This window comes from Heterocephalus glaber, unplaced genomic scaffold (assembly GCF_053883595.1).
Source record: "Heterocephalus glaber isolate CG9 unplaced genomic scaffold, H.glaber_assembly_v1.0 deba00001481, whole genome shotgun sequence".
NCBI classification, from domain to species: Eukaryota; Metazoa; Chordata; class Mammalia; order Rodentia; family Bathyergidae; genus Heterocephalus; species Heterocephalus glaber.
In genome coordinates, this window is record NW_028258317.1 from 55,885,884 (window position 1) to 55,909,683 (window position 23,800).

A 23,800-nucleotide genomic window follows, 5' to 3' on the forward strand; every position below is an offset into this window, starting at 1 on the left:
TGCTTTTTATTTTAGTTTCTCTGTAAACCTAATCAATATCTCTAACAACTGAAATGTAATATATCCATTCCCATCTATACCTCTAAATGTACTTGGACTGAAATATTCCTCATGTCTCCCTTTTTCCTTCTGTCTCAGATTTCCAATACAATGTCTGATTTTTATTTTCCTCTAAATTATTTTCAGTACCTAACTACTTTTTACAACCTCTGCTGACACTACTCAATGTCCCCTGCTAATGATGGTTCATTTTTAAATGGTTTGGCTTAACAATGAAACAAAACAGTATGCATAAGTAGAAACTGTACTTGGAGTTTTAGATTTTGATCCTTATCAGGGTGAGCTGCTGTGGCAGGAAGCTCTCTTCAGTGGTTGGTATCAGCAGTGATCAGCAGCTCCCCATGAGCCTCACAATCAGGAGGGGAAGCTGCCCTTACTCTACAGTGTCCTGAGTGGCTAAGATGTGATGCCTGGCAGGTTAAGGGTCTTGAATGCATTTTCCATTTATGATGGGCTTATCAGGGCGTACCCTCAGTGTAAGTAGAAGAGCATCTGTGTTCCACTCTGTGTTGATTTCATCACTGAAGGGGATATTGAAATAGCTTCTGACTGTAACGTCTGCTCCACTTTTCCTCCCCACTCCAAGCTGTCCTCAAATCAACAACCAAAGTGATCTCATTAAAATGTAAATTTAATTATGTTTGTCTTCCCTCTGCACTGTATAAAGATTTCTCATCTGCAGTAAAAACCAGTGTTCTCTCTGAATTGCTTTTCCTGCCGTATTCCCATGATAATTCTACTCCAGGTGCCAGGGTTTCTTTGCTTTTCCTCAACAAAGCCAGATACAAATCAACACCAGGGCCTTTCCCCTGGCTCTTCTCTTTTCCTGGATCACTGTTTCCTGAATGTTCATGGTTGCCCTTTTTCATTTCCTTCAAATTTTGTCAAAAGTCATCATAACAACACAACCTGTACTGACAGCCCAAATAGTTATGTGACATTACCAGCAGGTCTTTTTGCTATTTCTTTCCTTGCTCATGTTTTTTGCATGAAGCTTATCACCTTTTCCATCCTTGATACCACCAAAGACCAGGTATTGAAGGCAAGCTTGCCAGAATGTGGAACTATTAGGAGATGATGGAATCCCTAGAATATAGGGCCTAGTGGGAGGAAGTTAGTCATTGGGGTGTGGTCTTGAAGGGGTTACTTAAACCTCAGCCCCTCCCTCTCTCTTCCTTTTGCTTCCTGGTGGCCATCATTTGAAAAGTCTTCCTGCACCACACATTCTTGTGGTGATGTACTGTACCCCACCACAATGACTTTGCCTTCCCCGGCCCCCAGTAGTGACCACTGACTGACATCTCTTAAACTGTAAGCTAAAATAAGTCTTTCTTCAGATGGAAATTACCTCCTGGACCTCTTCCAGTATGGCCTGTAATCATTATTTTTTCACCTTCTGGGCACAATAACAAAATCAGTGTTCCTGGTGAAAGAAAAAATATTCTCATTCCTTTCCCTCACAGTTTCCCCCAGATTTGGACATAGATTTCAATCTAGGCAAGGTTGAGATAGCTAAGAAAGTTTTCTTTTTGTGTCTCTGATCTTTACAGTGGAAAAATAAATCATTCTCTCTCTCTCTCTCTCTCTCTCTCTCTCTCTCTCTCTCTCACACACACACACACACAAATAAATATTCCTGTGTTATGTATGTGGAACTATATGTAGCTTCCACTCTATTTTCTCTCTCCTGAATTCTTCTGTGTGACAAATATTATTTCTCAGTCTCTGGGCAGTTTCATCTGTGTATGTAAGAAAATGGAAGACAAGGGCAAGAGGTTATCTTAATTATCACAATTTATTTGTCCTTCATTTAGCCAATGCTTACTACAGTCAGATATAGAAAAATGGAACATGTCTGTCTGCCTGCTGAAGACATGAAGAATCCAGCCCAGGGCTTATAGCCCACTGCAGTGTCACATGCAAATTCACATCAGGAGGCCAAAGGATTTGAAAAGAGTGACAAAGGGATCTGCCTCAGAAAGGCCCCAGTGCCAGAAGCTGAAGTGTCTGAGCCAGAAAGCTGAGGGGTCTTCACTGGAAACCAGGAAACATCCTTCAAGATGAAGATGAGGACTGAAGCTCCCCCTAAGACAGAAAGCAAAGCTCTTATTAAAAAACCACCAAAATTGTGCTAGAGAAAAGCAGTCATGGGGCTGGGGATTTAGCTCAGTGGTTTCGCTGCCTGCTATGAAAGCACAAGGACCCGAGTTAGATCCCAGGTACCAAAAAAAAAAAAAAAGTCACAATGAAGCTCTTCCAAGGAAGATCACCTGAAATCCTTCGCTTCCGTTCACTTTTTATACCATTCGAACAACAAGCCACCTTAAGTGGGCCTTCCTCACCCAGAACCAGGCTGAATCAATTCACGTGGACTGGGGGTTTCCACTCAAGTTGACAATTAATTATTCAACTATCAGAGTCCTCATCACATGGAAAGGAAGGAGAATTTTCTGGAGAAAGTCAGTGTTTTGAAGCCTGGTCTGGAAACACAAGTAAAGTCTGTCACTGCCTTTTGCAGCCAGGGGGGCTTCAAGAACAAGGGTGTCCAAGGTCTCCTTTGAAGAAAGCTGTAAATTCACCATTTTGCAATTTGAGAAAACTACTGAAAATGCTTCTCAGTGGCTCCCTTCTTTTGTTTTCTTTTGTCTCTTCCTGCTGCTCCCAGGGAGCATGAATGAGGCAGATGGAATAAGTAAAAAGAACAAGAGAGAACTATTTCTTCTTCTTTTTTAGTTTTTCTTTTTGCCATTGAAATAAAAAGATTATCATAATAATCAATATTTATTAAAATCTGCTAAACACGTTGTGGCTTCATTTAATTCTTTTATCATCCTACAAGGAAGTTGTTGTCTGCACTTCCCAGGGAAGCCTGCAGCTGGGCAGTGAGGGATGGGAAGCTGCCCTCAAGGAAAGCTCATCCCTGCTGCTGGGAGCCTGTGTTCAAGCTGCACACTTCACACCATCTTGTGAAGCCTCGCAGTGTTCCTGGAATAGACGCCCCGTTAATAATGTTTTTATAATTTGTGAAAGGCAACGGCTAAGTGGTAAATTTGGGCAAAATTCAAACTTAGCTCTTTCTAATTCCAAAAATTGGGCTCTGATTTTGTGCCACATTCTCATTCTTTGTCAAGATTTGTGTTCTAAGCTTGGCTCAGAGTAAGGATCATGGTAGGTAGTGTTCTTTACAGATCTGAATGACAGTTTGAAACATCCTTCAGCAAAAATTTATAGGGTCTTCTCCAGGCCAGGCTGTGGGGTGTACACCACAGGCATGACTGTGCTAGACAGGACCCATGACTTGCTGAGACCCCCAAAAGCTCACAGTCCAAGATACAGGGGAGGGTCCGAGTGTAAATTAGAGAACATAACACAAAGGCACGTGCTGTTACAACACACACTCAGTGACGAAGAGTCTCACTGACCCCAGAGCAGGGTTGCTCAACCCTGGCACTGTTGACATTCGTGTTGTCCAAGTCTTTGTTGTAAGGGCCTCCTTGGGCACTGTGGGATGATTACAGCCTCCCTGAATTCTACTCACTGAATGCTAGTAGCACCACAGACATGGCTCCTCAGGTGTGGAGCAAGGTCACCCATGCTGAGTCATTGCCCCAGAGCCATGCCAGGGCAGATCTAAGGAATGGAACCAACTCACGGGCTGTTCATAATGCTATATGAGTTTATGATAAGAGATTATTTAAACACTAATTACTTTAGAAACCTGACCTTGCTCCATTCTCATGATAATCTTGAGATATGTACGAACTGGAGTGATGCCCATTTTATTGACTAGGGCAGTGAGGCACAAAGTGGAATTCACAAAGAGTTGCACAATAGGGACTGGCAGAGCTGGCTGTTGAATTCTGAATGTCATCTTAATCCATGCACTGAAATGTGAAAAGCATTTGTAAAGTCCTTCTGGGCTCCCTCGTTTCCTTTGGGTGTACACAGACTGAATCTTAACCTCTCAATAGGAGAGAACACAAATTCAAATTTTTATATACAGTGTTACCCTTTTGTGAGTATTCTATTTTATCCATCCAAACCTAGTGAGCCTTACCCATAAATCCAGATAAAATATTTATTAACTGTGAAGAATCAGATGCCCTTTTTAGCTTGGTTTATCCTTCAGGACTCCAACCATTCAAAGTGTGGGGGCCAAAATAAATCCATAGAGGTAATTTCATGCTACTGCCTAGGACCAAATACAGTCAGTTACTTCAACTAGAATATCTTAATAAGAGTCAAAACATCAAATCTGGATGCTTCCTTCCCTTTAATAAAAAGTTACAATGGATCCTAAGGGTTAACAGAAAGTTTTCATTTCAATTATAATTCTATCACTTATTCAGAAAATTCCAAATGTTCCTTTATAGAAAATTTACAAAATTTTTCAATAGTCAGTTGGATGGACTTAGATATTTATGATAAAATAGTCCTTATTTTATATTTACCCCTTTTCTTCAGTAGAGTATTATGTTCTGCTCCTTGTGACTCAGTCTCTTGTGTCTGCTGTTATGTACTACTAGCACATTACTGAAAATCTAGCAAGTGCATGGACATCATCATAGGAGCCAGAATAGTCACTGAAGCCTCATTAAATGGATGGGTTTCACTGTGGATTTTACCTGTGAATTTGGGACAGGGGTGGGAGGGAGACTCCTGCCACCTTCTCAGAGTGACTGTCACATTACTTTATAATTAGCCTGGTACATATGAGGGGTCAGAGAGACCATAGCCTCAGTGTCTGAGCTCTGATTGTCAAATATATATCAGTGCACACACTTATAAACTAGACGCAAGGCATTGGCGTGCTGCAATGACTTGCTTTAAAAGAAAAGCCATTTGTAGGTAGGACATTGTGTATATGCTTGGTTCACGCCTGCTACTGTGGCATTTAAGTGGAGAGAAAGAGAGCCACATCTGCTCTTTGATATAACATACTTTTCACAAGAAGCAGGGAGATTGCCCAATTTAAAATGCAAGGCAAGTTATTTTTACAAAATTGTAAATTATACTAGGAATAAGTATTGGAAAGCATTGTTGATAATTTATCAACAAAAGTGATAATTTTGACCTTAACTTACCACGCAAAGTGAATACAAAATGAAAAACTAATCTTACTGCACTTGAACTATGTTTGTTTCACAGATTTCTACAACAAAGAGGTCTTCACTGACGGGATTTCCTGTTTTGTCACAAATATGTTTACCCCATGATAAAACAATAATCTATTTAAATATGAAGCCTAGTGTTCATATATGCACAGATCTATTTTTTTTTTGGTTTAAACTCTTGATAGCTATTAAAACTTTCTGCCCCCTTCTCAATTTGTCTAATCCTTCCTCATCTTTAGGTCTGAACTTAAATATTATTTTTTAAAAAGTCTGTTTCATAACTTCTTACTTAAATTTTATATTATAGTCTCTCTTAAAAGATGCACATTATATTCATAGCATTTAAAGCACTTTATAATATTATATGTGTGAGCTTATTTGTTGACTGTCTTTTCCATCTAAATGCCTTATCCTCCCTTGTTTGTATATATAACCACAGCACTGCAGTGCTAGCTTCATGGGTATTCGGTGAATGAGTAATGAAAACATGAGAAACAGACATAACAGTGACCATGGCTTCCTTCAGAGAGTCAAAGAGCAGCCCTGCTCCTAGTAAGGCCTGGCTGTATTTTATTTCTATTCCAACAATGTCAGTGATATTCCTGTTGTATATTTGTAATGAAAATCTTTTATTTCTTGAGCCAGCTGGAGTGTGTGTTCTTGGCAAGAGAAGTCCTAAGTCATAACCAGAGAAGGGGGAGCACATTGACATAGCAGTCAGAATTCATATGATAATAACAAGCCAATATTCCAGCAGAACATCTAAAGAAAGAAGTTTGTCAGTATTATCTGTTCTTTCTTTTTTTTTAATCCTCCAATCTGAAACTGAAATCTTTAAGTAAATTTTATGTCTAAAATTTAACCCTTTAATAAACTGGCCTCTGAGTCCACCTGGTGGAGATCTATTAAGCTTTGTCAAATCAATCCAGATAAAGAGCAAAAAGTGTCCTCTTTCATGTTTTATAAAAGAAAGACACCTCAAAATTCAAACAGATGATTTTCTGGGATGCATTTTATTTTATTTATTTTCTTTTAATTTTACTTTATTGGTACATTTTAGGTATACAATATAATGAGATTTATCATTGGAAATTTGCACCTTTACATAATCTCTCTTGGTTCTTATTTTTTCCCCATTCTCTTGCCCTCCTTTCAACCCCTCCACCCCTCCCTATTTACATAGACTTTGTTTCCATTTTTTCATTTTCTCATATTGATTCCATTCCCTTCTTTCCTTTCCCCTACCCCTCCCACTTCCCCTTCAACTTTGCCCCTTTTCTTCCTATTTCACATTATCTATTATACTTTTAGAACTTGTTTACACTTTCTGATGCATTTTAATCACTCAGAAGCATTTCAGAGAGGAGCTTAGGGCAACTACTTGACTGATACTTTCATCCCTATTTCTCTGTTCTATGTTCTACCATGTTTTCGGGGTCCAAGGACCCTGCACATTCTATTTGCCTACAGATTGGCTCATGATTAATTTCTAGCAAAAGGAAATGCTGGCAGGAGTTTGGAAGGTAAAAGTGAAGAGAAGGGACTTGCTTCCTTTTTCAGATTCTGTTGGCATTTTCCAGAAGCAAGGGAGACCTGCAATCCCATCCATCCTGGAGCACTCCCCACACCCACGGCAGGGAGTCCCATCCCCTGATGCCTGGCAGCCCCATAGTAGCCCCAGCACCTGAGTTAAGTCCTAATTCATTTGTAGGTTCATGGCTGGCCCAGGCCCCCTTCTGCATAATCCTGAGCTTCAGTGAGGATTAACTCAAAATGGACCAAAGAGCTAAATGTAAGAGCTAAAACTATAAAACTTTTAGAAGAAAATATACAGGGAAATCTCCAGAAAAGTTCATGTGAAAATTTTCATTTCATATATTCAGATGATAATTGACTATAGGTACTGATATCTCAGAAACTAAAACCACAGGTAAGGAGAACTATTGTAAATAGATATGTACAATTAATATTATGGAGGTTTAAAATGAAGGGCATTCTGAAGCTTGATGATGTTATGCTAAGTGAAATAAGGTAGTCACAAAAAGCCAAAAATTATGTGATTCTTCTGTGAAGTACCTACAGTAATCAAGTTCATAGAAATTCAAAGTATCAGGATAGTTACCAAGGGACTCTGGGAAAGGCAAATAAGAAACTAATATTTAATGGGTATGGGTTTTCAGTTTTCTAAATTTAAAAAATTCTGGAGATGGATGATAAGATAAAATGGATGATAGAAGCATAACAGTATAAATGTATTTAATTTCACTGAACTGTCACTTAAAATTAGTTAAATTGGTAAATTTCCTGTCATGTATATTTTTACTGCACTAAAATTCCCTTGAAATGATCAGTGAAATAATCAATTAACATCATTTAACATTTTATGATATTGCTTTCAAATAAATTTCAATGTAAAATTTACTTCTAGAGGTGAAATATGAGATAACCATTCCCAATGAAGTAAATTTGTAGTATGTCTATGTTATGAGTGAACGTTTACTTATTTTACAATTTAAAAAGCATTTGTACTATTTCTTTAAAAATAAAATCTCAGCTCAGGAAAAACAACAATACGCTACCATAGAGTTCTTCACGAATAAGAAAAGCACAGAGAACAAGGTGACAACATGCATCCCTATTCAGAGTGAGAAGTATAAACACTGTGCAATATTTCCATGAAATACACTGACAGTCACTGTGCCAACTGGAGTAAGAAATGTCCCACTAAATTGGCTCAGCATGGTTCTGGGTGTGGCTGTGAGGATTTACAGAGCAGAAGGCCCACCTTGGCTGGGGTTGCTGCCCTAGTGGTTAAAAGAGAAACAGAGAAGGAAGGCTCGCTTCTGTTGCTTCAGAGCAGCTTCCGTCTTCACCGCCACCGATCTTCAGCCTCCAGCAGAGACCCTTCAGCCTTTCATCACAGACTCTTCAGCCTCCCGATACAGACTCCCGGGGGCGCTACACTGAGCTCCAGGCCTTGGACCTTCAGCTGGACCCTTCAGATCTCCAGCACGGAGACAGCCCTTTTGCACTCTTCCGCCCCGACTCTGTGAGCCACCAGGGAAAGCCAGCTTTGTAAACCCGTACACATCTTATACTTACATTACATCTGTTTCTCTTGTGAGCACTGACGGATGCAGATATTTCAGCCGTTTTAAAAAAGCAAACTGCAATTAAGTTGAATCAATCTATTTCACTCTCCTACCTCCTCCGTCTTCTTTCTCCATTGGCAGCCATCATCTTAGATTCTTTATGAATCTTTCCCATTTGCATTCTGTTCTTTTGCAGGTAGATATAAATCTATAAATGTGTAACATTGATTCTTTAAACTTGTCATTATTTATATGTTACTTTTGTGTCTTTCAAAAACTTGCATTTTTATCATAGCATTTTGTCAGGTTTATCTATGTTCATGCACGAACCTTAAGTTCATGCTTTTCAGTTCCACGTTATTTGGATTATAAGAATACTCCCAATTAATTTATCCAATCCCTATGAGGGGATTTTAGAATCTCTCAGCTGTTTTTCTACTACAATCAGTCTTGTTGCAAATAGATGTTTCCTGACCTAAGTATGAGAGTGTTTCCTTAGGAAATATCTTTAAAACAGATTTTGCTATCACCAGACTTCAATTTTACCTTGCTGTAACAAAATTTATCTCCAATACAATTGTAAACATGAGAATTCCAGTTAGGGGTGCATGAAAAATCACATTGTGCCATATCATTGCCAAGGCACGTTAGAGAGAGTGGGGTATGTTTAAAATTTCAAACTTTGGTACCAGATTTCCTGAATCTTAAACTCCAGTTTGCAGCTATCAATTAGTGAACAGTTTTGCCATCTAGACAAGGAAAATAATACTTAACACTCAGGTTTTTGTTTTATGATGACCAAATACTTTGCAGTCAGGTGTATTTCATGGAATATACACACCCTGCTGCTGATACTCTTGTTCTGATCACATGATGCCAGTGGACAGAGGTGTGATGTTGATACCTACAACCTTTACTCAGCAGACAGCTCTTGTCAGTTTTAAGATACTTCTTGATCCAAAGATAATAAAAAATGGCACATGGTAGTGCACACCTATAATTTTAACACCCGGGAGGCTGAGGCAGGAAGATACTGGTTCAAATCCAGCTGAGCTACATAGTGAGACCCTGTCTCAAAACAGACCAAAACCCAAACCAAGAAAACAAAAAATTGTCCCTGCTGGTTTATCTTGATTTTTTCAATCGGGATTTTCACAAAGTACTATTCAGTAGCATAAAATTGTATAGAAAATAATCACTTAACTTCATTCTTGTCCTAACTACATAATCTTATATTTTGGTCATTTTCTATCAAATTGTTTTAACAACTTGTTAGTACAATTTGTTTTTCCTTCTTATTAATTTATAGAAATGCTTTATCCAGTCCGTAAAGTAATATTATATTGAGTATTGAGTTTGGCTATTTTAATTTAATCAATGGAAAAGGTTTCTAAGAGTAAATAATGTCTGTATTAAGTGCAACTGAATTTTTTCAATCCTTTATTTGTTTCTGTCAAACTCTTTAATTTCTTGGGCTACTAAAATATCATCTGTTAATTCCCTCTCTGGCCAAGACAGTATGTCAAATGCTACATATGCAGCAATGGATCAGTTGGGAAAAATCCCTGGTTCATAGAGATAACTCCTACCTACTGAGGAAAGGCAAAGTTCACATCGATTCATCCTTAAACTCTGAAATCTTCAGGACACAAATGGTATCAAATAATTATCCGTGTGTTTCAATCATTTCCTCAGTGAACTCGGAAGTGTGAGGACTGGTTCTTTTACTGTTGCCCAGCACTGCGTTTGGCCTATTCCTTTGTCAATTTGTGGCTGCATTTCTAGTTTCTACTAATGTCTCAAGTGAGTCAGAAATTCCAATTGGAAGAAAGACTGTGAAAATCAGATAATGTGATATGAAAAATAGGCAAGTCAGTGGTGTTTGTGACATAGATGTCAGTGAGATCCATGCCTACAGGAAAAACTTACTGCTATTTTTATGACAAATGTTTTTCTAATCACCCAAAACATAAGCAATCTCTATCATTAAATTCATCATTTTCTTTGTTTACAAAGAATTATGGAGTGCAATTTGCAAAGTTTCTTCGGGTTTGGAAAGAGTAGGAAAGATTGTCAAAGGAAAGATCATTAAAACAAAAATGCTTCTGTACAGACTAGAGGCTTGTGTTAAGGTTACCTTCTGTTCAAGCTCAGTTTTCAAGCTACTCAGATTAGAGTCATGAAGCCCAAAGCTAACCTTTCCAAGACTGACTAACAAATCAAGAACTATCCACAGAACACTGTTTTGTTACTATTTAGTTTGTGGCAGTTGTTTATTACCATTGGGCTGAAAAGTGACCAAACACCAGGGATCAAGGATTTGGGAGGCATGGGATGCCATTACCAGCTGCTTTGAGCACGGATAACACTGCAAAATGTGTATGCTTTACAGTTGCAATCTCTTTCTGCAATGAGGGGCTTGTTGAGGTTTCATACTATGGAATGTGCCAAGGTAGAAAGGAGCAATGCTGGAAAATTAACACTTTCCTTTTAATACTTGTATTACTGCTAGTTTATTCATATATTTGTTCCTCTATTCTTTCTGCTCTTTACATTCTCAGTGGTGGAAGGGAAACGATTCAAAACAATTTGCAGCGACTTTTTTTAAAGTGAGGCAACATAGCAATTAGTAAATGCTGGTCTTTCTGTTTTCAACATCCTCATCTCAGTGCTAATGAACAATATTTAATATAAATGTCATGCAGTCATTCTCACTTTTTGTTTGCAGAAAACTTGTTTTAAGCACATATTTATATTTCCACAAAGAGTCTGAAGCTGGAAGTTATAGATAATTTTTAGGATTTTTGTCTTTGCAAGAGTCAAAACTGATATTTGGGCCCCTGGGAGAAGAGAAAAAAGCTTACATAGCCAAGACTCACTTTAGGAACTTGACATCTGAGCCAGCCCTGTACTCTAAGACATAGGACAACCCTAGAACAGCAAGAAGAGAGGATGGGAAGCTAGGTCTGGGGGAAATCAGCTTTGCTAGTTCTCAATCGTGTCCCTTCTAACAGACGTATGAGAACCTATACTGCATTATTATGATCTTAATTGAAAACACTTTTTGTATACTTATAAAATTAACAATGAGCTTGACTGAAGAGCAATGTTATTTTTCTGTAGAGTTGTTTCCAGACTATAACAAATTATCACATCCTGTGGCTTCAACAACACAGTGTTGTACTTTAGGGTTCTTCAGGTGTCAAGTCCTCAAACACCCAGGTGTCAGGAGGGTGTCATTCTGTTCTGGAGGCTCTGAGGGAGATTTTCTTTTTTTTACATTTTCAAGCCTATCAAGCTGCCCTTATGGTCTGTGCCCTCTTCCTTCACCTTTGACATAGCACATCTCAGACACTGTTTCCATCATCAAGTCTCCTCTAATTCTTTTCTTCAGCTTCTGGCTTTCACTTTTAAAGACTCTAATAATTATAACAGGCTCATCCACATCATATGATCCAATCTCCCTAATTTAAGTCAGCTGACTAGTAACATTTTTCCTAATACAACTCCAGTTCTCCTTTTCCATGGAACTTAACATATTTAGAGGTTCTGGGCACGAGGGTACCCAATGGAAGTACCTTTGGGTACCAGTATTCTGCCTACCACAAGACTATAGATGACAAGTGGTTAAGTCAATAGGGCCTGCCTACAGATCTACACCGGAAAAGTGAAATTAAAACATCGAAACCATATTTTAGATTATGGTGTCATTCAATGACTCATTTTGGCCACCAGTCAATTTGATAAAATGCTACAACTCTTGGTCATCTTTATGTTAACAGTCACTCAATGTATATTCTAGTATGATTGTTAATATTTCATATACTTATTATTAAAATTTTGAAACCACAATGATTCCAAAATATCTTTTTATATCTTAAGAAGAAGTAAATATAATGATAAGATTTATGTCTCAATAACAAAAAACTCAATTTTCTGCCTTGAAATTTTTTCCAGTATTTGTAGGCTTTGATGAATAAAATTTTGAGCTTATGAAAGAAAAGAGAAATAACCTTGACCAAGCAATCCAAAAAAGGGAGAAAAGGGAGATGGAGGTTAAAAATATGTGCCTTACTCTTCACAGTTCGGGCCTGGTGTAGCTCTAGCAGAGGATATTTTGTACTTTTGGTAGGGCACGGCTCAGCCTTTCATTCCTAGTTTCTGTGAGTAATAGCTGCTCATTTCTCAACCATAATTTATAATGCAAATGATGCTAGGGTTGTTGCAGTAGGCTAAAGACATAAAAATGTAATTCCAGTGCAATAAGTACAGTATATTAATTAAGGTATTTATGGATTAAGAAAGTGCTAAGAAAAGATATCTAACACATCCTAGAGAAGGAAATATAAAACAAAAATCATGATAGACTTATGAATAACTTCCTAGCAGATAGAGGCCTGAACTGAGCATGCAAATGGAAGAAAGTGTGTCAAGATGTAGGCAGAATGGAACGGCCATGCACAGCTCAGAGAAAACCAAGTGAAAGATCAGAAATGTGAGGAAGCCACTTGTGTACCAGGGACTCCATGCTGTGCCCACTGGAAAGCTTGAAGGGACGGCACACACAGGTGATGGAAGGACTTGTTGGCCACGCTGATAGTTTCTTTTTCATTCTAAGTGGGAATGTCTCCTGGGGTGGATGCTGTGAGGAGAAAAAAAGGACCTGCTTGATCATCTAGTTCATGAAATCATCTTGAAAGGTATATGAAATGTAACACTGTCGTGATATTCTTGTCTTACAATGAGGGTGCAAGACAGTCTGGCACAGGGTTGCTAGGAAATGACAGATACTGTGCTCTGAGAGGTGAACCTGGTGGACAGTGCACAGCCAGGACAGCTTAGCTGTTTGGTTGGTTTTTAAACATAAACTTGGAACTGCACTAAAATGTTCTAAGAATCATCAAGTGCTGGCTTCTAATATGTTTTCAGAGCTTAGAAATCGCTGTGAAGACATCTTCATTTCCCTTCTTAATCAATAAATGTAGTATATTTCTTATAGTTAAAATTGTAATTTTACTGAAATCTCCTGAATTACAGTAAATATTACATATCTGAATCCAGGACTTTCGCAATGAGATATATCGTTAACACTAGCTTTTCTTTTCTTTCCTTCTTTTCCTTTTCTTTCTTTCTTTCTTTCTCTTTCTTTCTTTCTTTCTTTCTTTCTTTCTTTCTTTCTTTCTTTCTTTCTTTCTTCCTTCCTTCCTTCCTTCCTTTCTCTCTCTTTCTCTTTCTCTGTTTCTTTCTTTCTTTTTTTGTTTTTAAATAAAAGCTGCAAAGTGGCTCAAGCTAGACTCAAACTTCTGATCTTCCTGCCTCAATTTCCCAAAGCACTTTTTGTGAATTCAAATAAATTTCATAAAATTTAGAAAACAGAGGGAATATGATGATCCAGTACTCAAATTAAAGGAGTGGGAAAGAGAAAGGACATGTTCTTTTGTAGCACATGAAAGGCACTGGTTTTGCTGGCAAAGGATTTCCTCGTCTTGGAGGTGTCAGTAGATAGTGAGGGTAATGTCCATCTTGTCCCATGCTGGAAAATGAAAGAAAGAATCAAACAAAGCTTCTAGAAATGATAAATATTGTCTCTCACAATAAATATTGATCAGATATGTTAAACAGCAGGTTAGACACTGTTGAACAGTCAGTAGTTGAACATACAGCCAAAGGAACTATCCAGATGATGGAGAGATAAAGGTACACAAACAATAAAGGCAAAGATAAAGGTCATGGGGAAAAGGATTGGAATGGAATGAGAGTCCCAAGAAATGTCCAAGGAAAAAAAGCAGAGTAAGTGAACGGCTTTATCAGAAGCTACAATGGCTGAGGAATTCCCACAATTTATGTAAAACATAAATCTTTCGATCCAGACATCAGAAAAAAACCCAAATCATGTATGTATTGAAAGATGCAATAAATAGCTATATAAATATCTGTATTATGCATATGTATAAATTCATGTATGTATATTACTACATGCATGCCACACATTGTGTATTACATATTTTATTTCATACGTACAAAAGAGCAGAATAAAACCACAAAACTTCAAAAGTATAGTTTCTCTGAAGGGGAGAGATCAGCAACAAAACAACAATGATGCAGTACCACAAATGAAGACTCCACAAAGATATCTCAAGAAAATGAAAACTGAAAGTGTTTACACTGAAAACTTTAGTAGCACAAGTTCCGAAGGATATATCTAAGGAAAAGGAAATTTGAACCCAGAAAGAAAACTGAGATTCAAGAGAGAATGTCAGTGAAATTGATAAACCTACACAAGCTTTGAATACATAAAAATAATAAAAAGTCATTGGATATTAAGAACTATAATGAAATTAAAATAGTGGATGACATTGCTCTATAAAGCAAGAGGAAATTGATTGGAGTTTATATGCTTGTTTTTTTGTATTGTTTTGCAGGATAGTAATGATGTTAATTACTTTATGCATTTTAAGTTATGTATTCTCTTAAATTTAGAATGTAGATAACAAAAATATCAAGAATATTTTTCCAAAACAATAATGAAAATCATAGAATTAAAACACTAGTAAAAAAACATTAGTTTAAAAGAAAAATAGGAGGAAGCATGAACAAATATACAGAAAGTGAAACAAGTACAAAATAAGAATAAAATAAATTCAAGTATTTTAATAATGAAAATAAATACTTAAGCATGTCTACTCCCCTTACATTTGAGAGAATTGCAAATTCTTCTTATTTCATATTATTAATGACATTGGTAAGTGCTGTACATTTGGTGGAAAACAATTTGGCAATTTGACAGGCATTCTGATGTAATTTCATAGAATGAACCTAAAATGTAGAGAAAGTGATAAACACATTGCATAATTTTAAATTCTTTTATGAAAAGAAGGGCATTTTATTGTAATTACTAGTGCACATTAAGTTTGCAAAATAATGAGTTTAATTGTGACATTTCCATACATGCATGCAACATGCTCTATTCTCTTTTTGTTGTTGTTGTGGCTTTGTTTCTTGGTTGGTACCAGGGATCGAACTCAGGCCAAGCAGGCACTGTGCCACTGTGCTACATCCCTGGCCCAACGTGTTCTATTTGCAACAATATATAGTAACATAAATTATGATATGACCATTTTCTAGAAAAAAACTGCAAGAATTGGATGACTATAGAGGTGATGTAACAATATGACAAAATTGTAATCAAATAACATGACAGCATTATGTATATTATAATTACAGCAATAATATAAATACTTATAGGAAAAGCATAAAATAGGTTGAAATATGAAAATTGCTTGCTCAGAATCATGCAATTATGGGTGACTTTATTACATTCTTTCCAAAGTTTTTACAATGTAATTTAAATTTAATCTGTTTCTTTTTTTCTTGTTACTGGGAATTGAACACAAGACCTTTGCTTGCCAGGCAGGTGCAGTGTGGCTGAGCTAAATCTCCAGTCCTGTAATTTAAATTTAAAAAGGGAAAAAGAGATTCCTTGTTTGGAAAGTCAGCTCGGTTTGGTATGTCTCAGAATGTTTCTGAAGATATATGTTATAAAGCTTGATATAGCTTTTGGATGGCCTTTTTAGATCTGCTCATGTCCACAGGTCACAAATGTTATGGCTTATATCTGAACATGCCCCCGACCCCCAGAGCCTTATACACACATACGTGGGGCTTTCAGGAGGTGACTGGATCATGGGTGTGTGATAATGATTAGTCCACTGATGATGGACTTATAGCTGGGTGTGATGTTGGGAGGTAAAGTTTGGGAGGTAGGTCACTGTGAGTGTGGCCTGAAAGGATATATATATATCCTTTTATATATCCCTTTATGTATCTCTTTATATATCCCTTTGTATATCCCTTGATGTTCCCACAATGGTTCCCTGCTTCCTGTCTGCCCTGCCAGGGACTGTTTCTCCTCTGCAATGCCCCTCTGCCATGCCACATGCCCTGCAGCCAGTTGACTATGGACTAAAACCTTAACAAACTGTGAGCCAAAATAAAACTCTCCTCCTTTAAATTGTGGGTGTTGGGTACTTTGACCCAGCAATGAGGAAGTAACTAAGAAAACAAGTAACAATCTAATACATAACCACAAGTAAAATACACATACTTACCTTTCTCCTCACTGCATTCTCCATTGATTCTATCCTTGAGAAGCTAAATTAGAGCTGCCTTATCTTCCAAATCTTCTGAACTAAACACTAAATTCATATTATCACAATAACTTGGGACAGAATACGTCCCCTTTCTCTTTACTTGATTACTCAACTGTGTGTGAAGGTTGACTGGATAACCTCTGATAACTCCTTTTTCTAACTATCAGTATTTCTAACACTTGTTCCTTTCATTTTATAATGAAGAGATACAGAATGACAGTCAATATAGATACTGAATTTCAAACCTAAGTTATAAGGCTGGTACAGCTATGGTAAAGTTGATAGAGCTGAAAGAAATTTGAAAGATGCCCATATGCATTCTCCTCTGAGGAAAACCAAGCTTCAGGAAGCACTGATCAATTTTTACCTACAAATTTAGAAATAAAATTGAGAGTGAATAATCAAGATTCTGGACCCTAGGACGAGTAAATAAAATAATATCCTCAATATGATCAGCAGAGTGGCTGGCTCACAGTCATGCTTTATCTAGTATACTACACCAACATAATTCATTTTCTGGAGTTCATACAATTTCTACTGTGCTTTAAGGCTATAGAGAAAAATAAAAACAAACATTTTCTGCAGAAGAATAATAATAATAGAAAACATTGTACATTTACTGCATGAAATGTGCTCTGTCAAAGACTTTAACACATTATACACATCATTCAGTTCTCACTGCATTCTTATGAGTTGTGTATGATTAGCTTTGCTTTTTCTTCAAGTAATAAATACAGATTGAGGAATATTAAAACAACAAATATCTAAACAACACATCTATAGTGAAAGAATAATTATTTAGTGGGTTCTGAACATGGGGATATTAAATACTACTAACTATTAAAGTTAAATATAAAAAATGTAATTTGTAATTAAGTTATCCACCAGGCACCATTTTAAACTGGATGTCTCACTTAACATCGACCTTGTTTTTCTCATCTCCTGTTTATCCTCATGTCACAAATGTATTGTTTTAGAGAGCTGTGTATGAGAATTATATTGAAAGAGCTCGAATATTGCTACTCTAAAAACTGAAATAAAATGAATAGAGAAGAAACATGAAATAAAAGGATGGAGGAAGAAGAAAAAATAGCAAAATTAAAAGTTTTAGAGAAAGAAGATACTGAGTTTGAGTTTACTCTAATTTCAGGCACTATAGGCTACTTCCCAGTAGGTGGCGGTAGAGTGTTCATAGCTATATTACATTCCAGTGTCTACGAAGGCTGACTTGATCCCCTTCCTCCCTCCATGCACCTCACAGACAAATCCTGGGAATTTAGCAATGGTTGATTAGTTTTCAGTGATGCTTGCTTTAAAATAAATTATACTTTTAGGCATATAACAAGGAGAAGAGCTGCTGAAATGCTGTCTTTGTGAAGAAATGTAGGAATGGCAGCTTGAGCTGAAATGCTTTATTCCACAAATTTCTTATCAATTTTTAATTTTAAAATTAAATTAAATTAAAATTTAATTTAATTTAAATTAATTTAAGTGGTGATTACCCTTAATTAATTTAAATCAATTATTTTTAGTTCTCAATACTACTTTCTCTTTGTTATGTGTATTACAAGTAGCTTTTGTCCCCTGACTTGTTTTTGCATTTGTTTTTTATACTTTTTGTTGTGAAGAAATTAAAAATTTCAATATAGAAGTGAATTTATTATTTTCCTATGTATTGCTTTTTCTGGATCTTGTTTAAGAAATTTTTCTTTACCCCTCTAAACATACAGTAGTCTAAGCAGTGGGAAGTTTGGCTTTTCTCATTCAGGTCTTTTATCTAGCCGACATCAATTTCTGAATGTTGTAATTTGGGCACACAGTATCATCACTTTCTGTATGTAGTCAGTTGGTCTAGATCTAACTTGCTTATGTATTTCTCTGCTAGATTACTGGTGCCCAGAGGGTTGGGATGAGGAACAACGAATCAGTGTTCTACCCTCTTTAGCCTTGTTTCAGCTAAAAACACCACCTTTTCATTAATACATATTTCAGTAAACAGTGTTTACATTCCTTCTAGGGAATGGTACATGTATGTAATTCATCTTAATTCCATTTTAAGCCCCTCCTCACCCATCTCTTGAGTCCCTTCCTTTCATTTACTTTGTACCTGTCTGCAACACATAATGTTGACATTCCTTGCGTGGACTTGGTACGTGTACCTAATACCGTTTTTATCCCCTTTTCTTCCCTTCCTCCTTCCCGTCCATCTTTGATCCTCTTCCCCTTTGAGAAAGATCTATCTGCCTATTTCATTCTACTTTTATTTTGCTCTTTATTTATACTTTGGGATTCTTATATAAAAAAATTATGTGATATGTGTGATATTTAAGCTTTTATTTCTCATTTATTTCACTTAACATTATGGCCTCAAGGTGCATCAGTTTTCTTACAAATGACTCAAGTTTATGATTCTTTATGGCAGAGTAGTACTCCATTGTATATAAATAGCACATTTTCTTTTTTACATTCTTCTGTTAATGAACATGTAGATAGCTTCCAAGATTTGGCTGTTATGAATTGTGCTGTTACAAACATGAGTATACATGTGTACTGTGTTATGATATCTTTAACTTTTTCTGAAGATATCTAAGAGGATAATAGCTGGGCCAAATAAAATTTCTAGTTTTAGTTTTCTGAGGAATCTCCCTATTGATTCCAACTGTGTTTGTTCTATCTTAAATCCCTCCTAACAGTGCAGAATGGTTTCTTTGTCTCCACAGCCTCCTCAGCATTTGTTATTATTTGATTTCTTCATGATGACCATTCTTTCTGGGGTGAGATGGAATCTCAGCGTTTTAATTTGCATTCCTCAAACAAGCAGTGGTAATGTGCCTTTCTTCATTTATTTATTAGCCATTTTTACTCCTTCTATGAAATATGAATTTATTTCACTTGCCCATTTTTTGATTGAGTCTTTTATTTGGGAATCTAATTTTTTGAGTTCCTTATATATTCTGGGCATTAGTCCTCTGTTGGAGGTATAGCTGGAATAAGTTTTTCCCATTCTGGAGGTTGCCTTTTCACTTTGTTGACTGATTTTTTTTGCCGTGCTTTAGCACTTTAATTTGATATGATCTCATTTGTTGATTATGGTACCATTTCCTTTGTTCCTGGGTTCTGCTCAAAAAGGGCCTGCCTGTGCCTATGACTTCAAGAGTTTCGACTTTGAGCAAGATGTTTCTTTTTTAACAATTATTTCTTTGGTCCAAGTAAATGATGCGAGGTATGGGTCTAGATTCAATCTTCTTTGTGTGGAGAGCCAGTTTTGTCAACACTATTTATTGAAGTGGGTATCTTGCCAGTAGTATATGTTTTTGGCATCTTTGTCAAAGTTCAAATAGTTCAAAGGGCTTGGAATTATTTCTGCATCCACTCTTCTGTTCCATTGATCCTCATGCTGTTTTAGTGTCAGTACCATGCTGCTTGTTTCACAGCAGCTTTGTAATATAACTTCAAGTACAAGATTCTGAAGGCTCCTGCTTTGCTCATTTTTACTCAGGATTTCTTTTGCTATTCTAGATCACCTCTCATTCCATATGAATTTTAGCATCAATTTCTCTAGTTCTGTGAAGAGGCTGTTGGAAACTTTTTGGAATTGCGGTAAATCCATATATCAGTTTTGGAAATATGGCCATTTTGACTATATTGGTTCTGCCTATCCCACAACAGGGATTTTACCATTTTCTGATGTACTATTCAATTCCCTTTTTCAGAGTGCAGTATTTTTTTCTGTAGAGGTCTTTCATTTTCTTAGGTTAATCTCAAAGTATTTAATTTCTCTTGGTGTTATTGCAAATTTTTTCCTAATTTATCACCAATTTTATATACTGAGGCACTAAAATTTCCTTTGAAGTAAGGTAGGTACTATTGAAACCACTGCCAGGAAGATAACTATACAAGCTCTGATTTAAATTTGATATAGATTCTAATATTCCATTAAACTCTTAGCAGTAGAGTCATCTGAAATGAATTAATCTTTCTAAGCCTCTTTTCCTGTGAAAAATTACTAAAATTACCTATTCCACAGTCTTCAAATGAATAATTTAAAAACATCTATTCTAATATCTAATATGCAGATGTTCCAATACATTCAGAAATTTCCCTTGGTCTGTGAGAGGAAATACCAATAGCTTGAGTGAACTAGAGCAAATCAATGTGAATATCTGTTTGTCTAGTTTCAACATAACAAGATGAGGATAAATGAGAATAAGAATCCCAAGTTTTCAAAGTGAAAAATATGAATATATGTTGAGATTATAGGACCAACTTTCTCTTCTTAGGGTCCTTTGGGGACCTTTAGGTTAAGAAATGAAGGTTCAGGAGGTCTGCCTGGGACAAAGCCTAGAGGATTCACCTCTCCAGGGTTTAGGGAAGGCTGGCTTGCTTCAGGTCTGCCAACCCCAGGCTGCTCACAGGCTAGAATGGACAGTTCTAATGGGAATTGTGGGGAGTGGAGGAATTGTGCCTATTCATGGGGATCAAAGAGAACAGAAAGCTGGCCCAGAATCAGGATTTGGGAGCAATCTAGATTTAGTAGGTGATAGGATGAAATTTATTGCTTTCTTTTCTTTTTGTTTTAGTGTCATCTCTTCCATCAGCCTTAAATCTTCAAGTAAGTTTTCAAAATTACAGCTAAATCTCAGTTATGCCATTGAAAAATAGATAAATCCCACCACTTATCCTTGGGTATAAATGGTACAGAGAGACATCAGTGACATCTTCTGTCCCTTGGAGTGGACAGAAGTGACAGATGCCATCAAACAACAGGTGTTTCTGATAACATCAACAGCACAGTCAGCAGCCAAAGAATTTGTGTTGTCAAAATGCAAAAGTCAGAGTGGGAGAAATAATGATGTGTTGAAAAACTCTTGAGATGTTAACTTTAGAGTGCTTCCTGAATACCTAGGACACACTCTGACTGGTCCTCAAGAAGAACATTAAGGAATAATTTCAATAAAAATGTGGACTTGGTTTCATAAAAATGAGTTTTGAAAAAAAAAGAATTAAAGGCTTATTTGATAAAAAACATGAATTTTACAGATTAAATGAGTGTGAGAAGCCTGAACACATGTTTAGGCTGAGGTGTACACTAGAAAGGTAGAATTTAAAGTAAAGTGGCATTACTGGAAATACTATCCACACCAGCGATTTCAATCACTTTCACTTGTTAAAGCTTTTCCTGTTCCTCTAGTGAATCCATTCATTTAATCATTAAATCCTTCTATTCCTCATTCAATCAAGCATTATTGAGCATGTCATCATCTATATAATAATTAGGCTATAAAGTCTAAAGATGAATGACTTGAATTCCTATTATTGAATGTCTACTACATGCTTAAAACAGCACTAGAGATATTAAACATGTCCTTCACTATGGACACGATCTCTTTTGTTATCTGAGAAATTATTTCTGATTTAACTTTTTCCAGATCCTCTTTCATGCCAGTTCAGGGAGATTAGCTGGTTGGGTTTCATGTGGTTTCATCTTGTTGCCCTTTGGGTTTGCCTTTGGTGATCTGGAAGTCTGGTTTTGAGACTTGTTTAAGTGTCTTCCCATTTCAAACAATGCAGTATGCTGCGCCTTGTCTGAGGTGACTCTTTGTTCTCCCAGTGGTCTCCAAATCTCAACAAGCCTCAGAGAGGCCTTCTGTATGCTGCTCAACACTGCAAGAATTCCTGGGTTCAGAATGATGGCTGCCTGGATCCAACTGTGCCATTGTCCAGGTGGGATGCTGGCTGGGGCCTGTGTGCCTGCACAGCTGTTTTCCAGATGGGCCTTTGGTTGGAACCTGCAAGCCCAAGCCACTATTGTCCTGGTGGGCTTCCGGGTGGGGTCTGTGTGCCCTTACTGATGGTATCTGTGTGGTCTCTGGCATTTTTTCATGTACACTCATATTTGCTTTTTGGGAAATGTCTGAGGAATGAAATATATGGAAAGACATCACATGCTCACAGATTGGAAGAATTGACCTTATTAAAATATCTACCCAAAGTGATGTGCACATTGAATGGTGCTCCCTTTGTCCAGTTTCTAGTATCAATCTTTAGAAATGGAGAAAATATTCTAAAATTCCAATAGGACCCTAAAAACCTTATATAGATGAAGCGATCTTGGGTAAAAAGAATAAAACTGGAGTATCAAAACTTCCCAACTTAAAATATACTGCAAATTCAAAACAGCATTATATGTATAAACAGAAAAACAGATTCACAGAATAATGTAAAAGAATAGAGACCCTATGACTAAACCTACACTTTTATAGCCAACTGATTTTTTACTAACTAGTAAGGACATAATAGAGAAAGAAGAGTGTCTTTAATATTTGATTCTGGAGAAGCTCTATGTCTCAGTGAGGAAAAATGAAACTAGATCCCCGTCTCTCCCTACACAAAATAAACTTTATGTGGTTTAAAGACTTACATGTAAGAGTTGATATTATAAACTTCTGAAAGAAAGCATAGAGAAATGCTACATGACCTTGATATGGGCAATAACTTTGTAATAAAATCTCAAAATACAAGCAACATAAGTAAATATAGACAAATGAGTTATATTAAACTTAAAACCTTCTGTTCATCCAAGAAAATAATCAACATAGTAAAGTGACAATGTATAGTTTTGGAAAAAAATATTTCAAAGTATTCCCTGGACAAGGAAGGGTTTAATATCCACAATTTAAAAGGAATTCAAGTGACTCAACAGCAAGAAAGAACCTGATTTTAATGTGGAAAAGAACATTTGAAGAATTTTTGAAAGCCTCCTGTCCAGACAGCTTAAAAACCAAGAGGCTCAGTTCTCTCTCCTCTTCCTCACTGCATCTAGAGTTAATCCTGCAGAGATTTTGTCTAAAACAAAATCCCCAACATGCAGTTTGGGCTCATTGTGTCAGAACTCAGTCTGTCATCTACACGAAACACACTTTCCAACTGAATGCTGATTGTTTTTAAACACTACCTTCGTAGTCCCATGCACATACTCTTGAAGTATTACCAATTTTACCTTTTTCTTTTTCTTCACACATATATTCAGTGAGTTATCAAATCTAGTCTGTCCGTTTTTCAAAATATCAAATATTTCTTTTTTCTCTCTTCTTGTTCTATCCAAAGTCAAGATGTGTCATCTTGGTAAAATGAAATAATTCTCCTTGCCACAAGCCTCTTGTCTTTGAAAATAGATTTATATTAACAAACATTTATCAAATGTGCACCATCGATTTGTCAAATGTCTTGTCTTTAGATTTGGATATATAGTAGTACAAAACAGCCACAGAATAGCTACCTTCATGGAATTTGTAGCCAGTGAGTGACACAAGCACAGAAACAAACATACATAATAATATAATGTGAGGCAACAATAACTTGTATAAAAAATAGACCAAGATAA

At 36.6% G+C, this 23,800-nt stretch overlaps 1 long non-coding RNA gene across 1 annotated transcript in view; it reads left to right on the plus strand.

Moving 5' to 3' along the window:
- Positions 1 to 17,759, plus strand: part of LOC147825972 (uncharacterized) — a 35,677-nt gene extending 17,918 nt beyond the window's left edge. Inside the window, exon 7 of the long non-coding RNA XR_015440124.1 lies at positions 1,875 to 17,759. This is a non-coding gene — a long non-coding RNA (uncharacterized LOC147825972). The remainder of the gene's footprint in view (positions 1 to 1,874) is intronic.
- Positions 17,760 to 23,800: the final 6,041 nt, after the last annotated feature.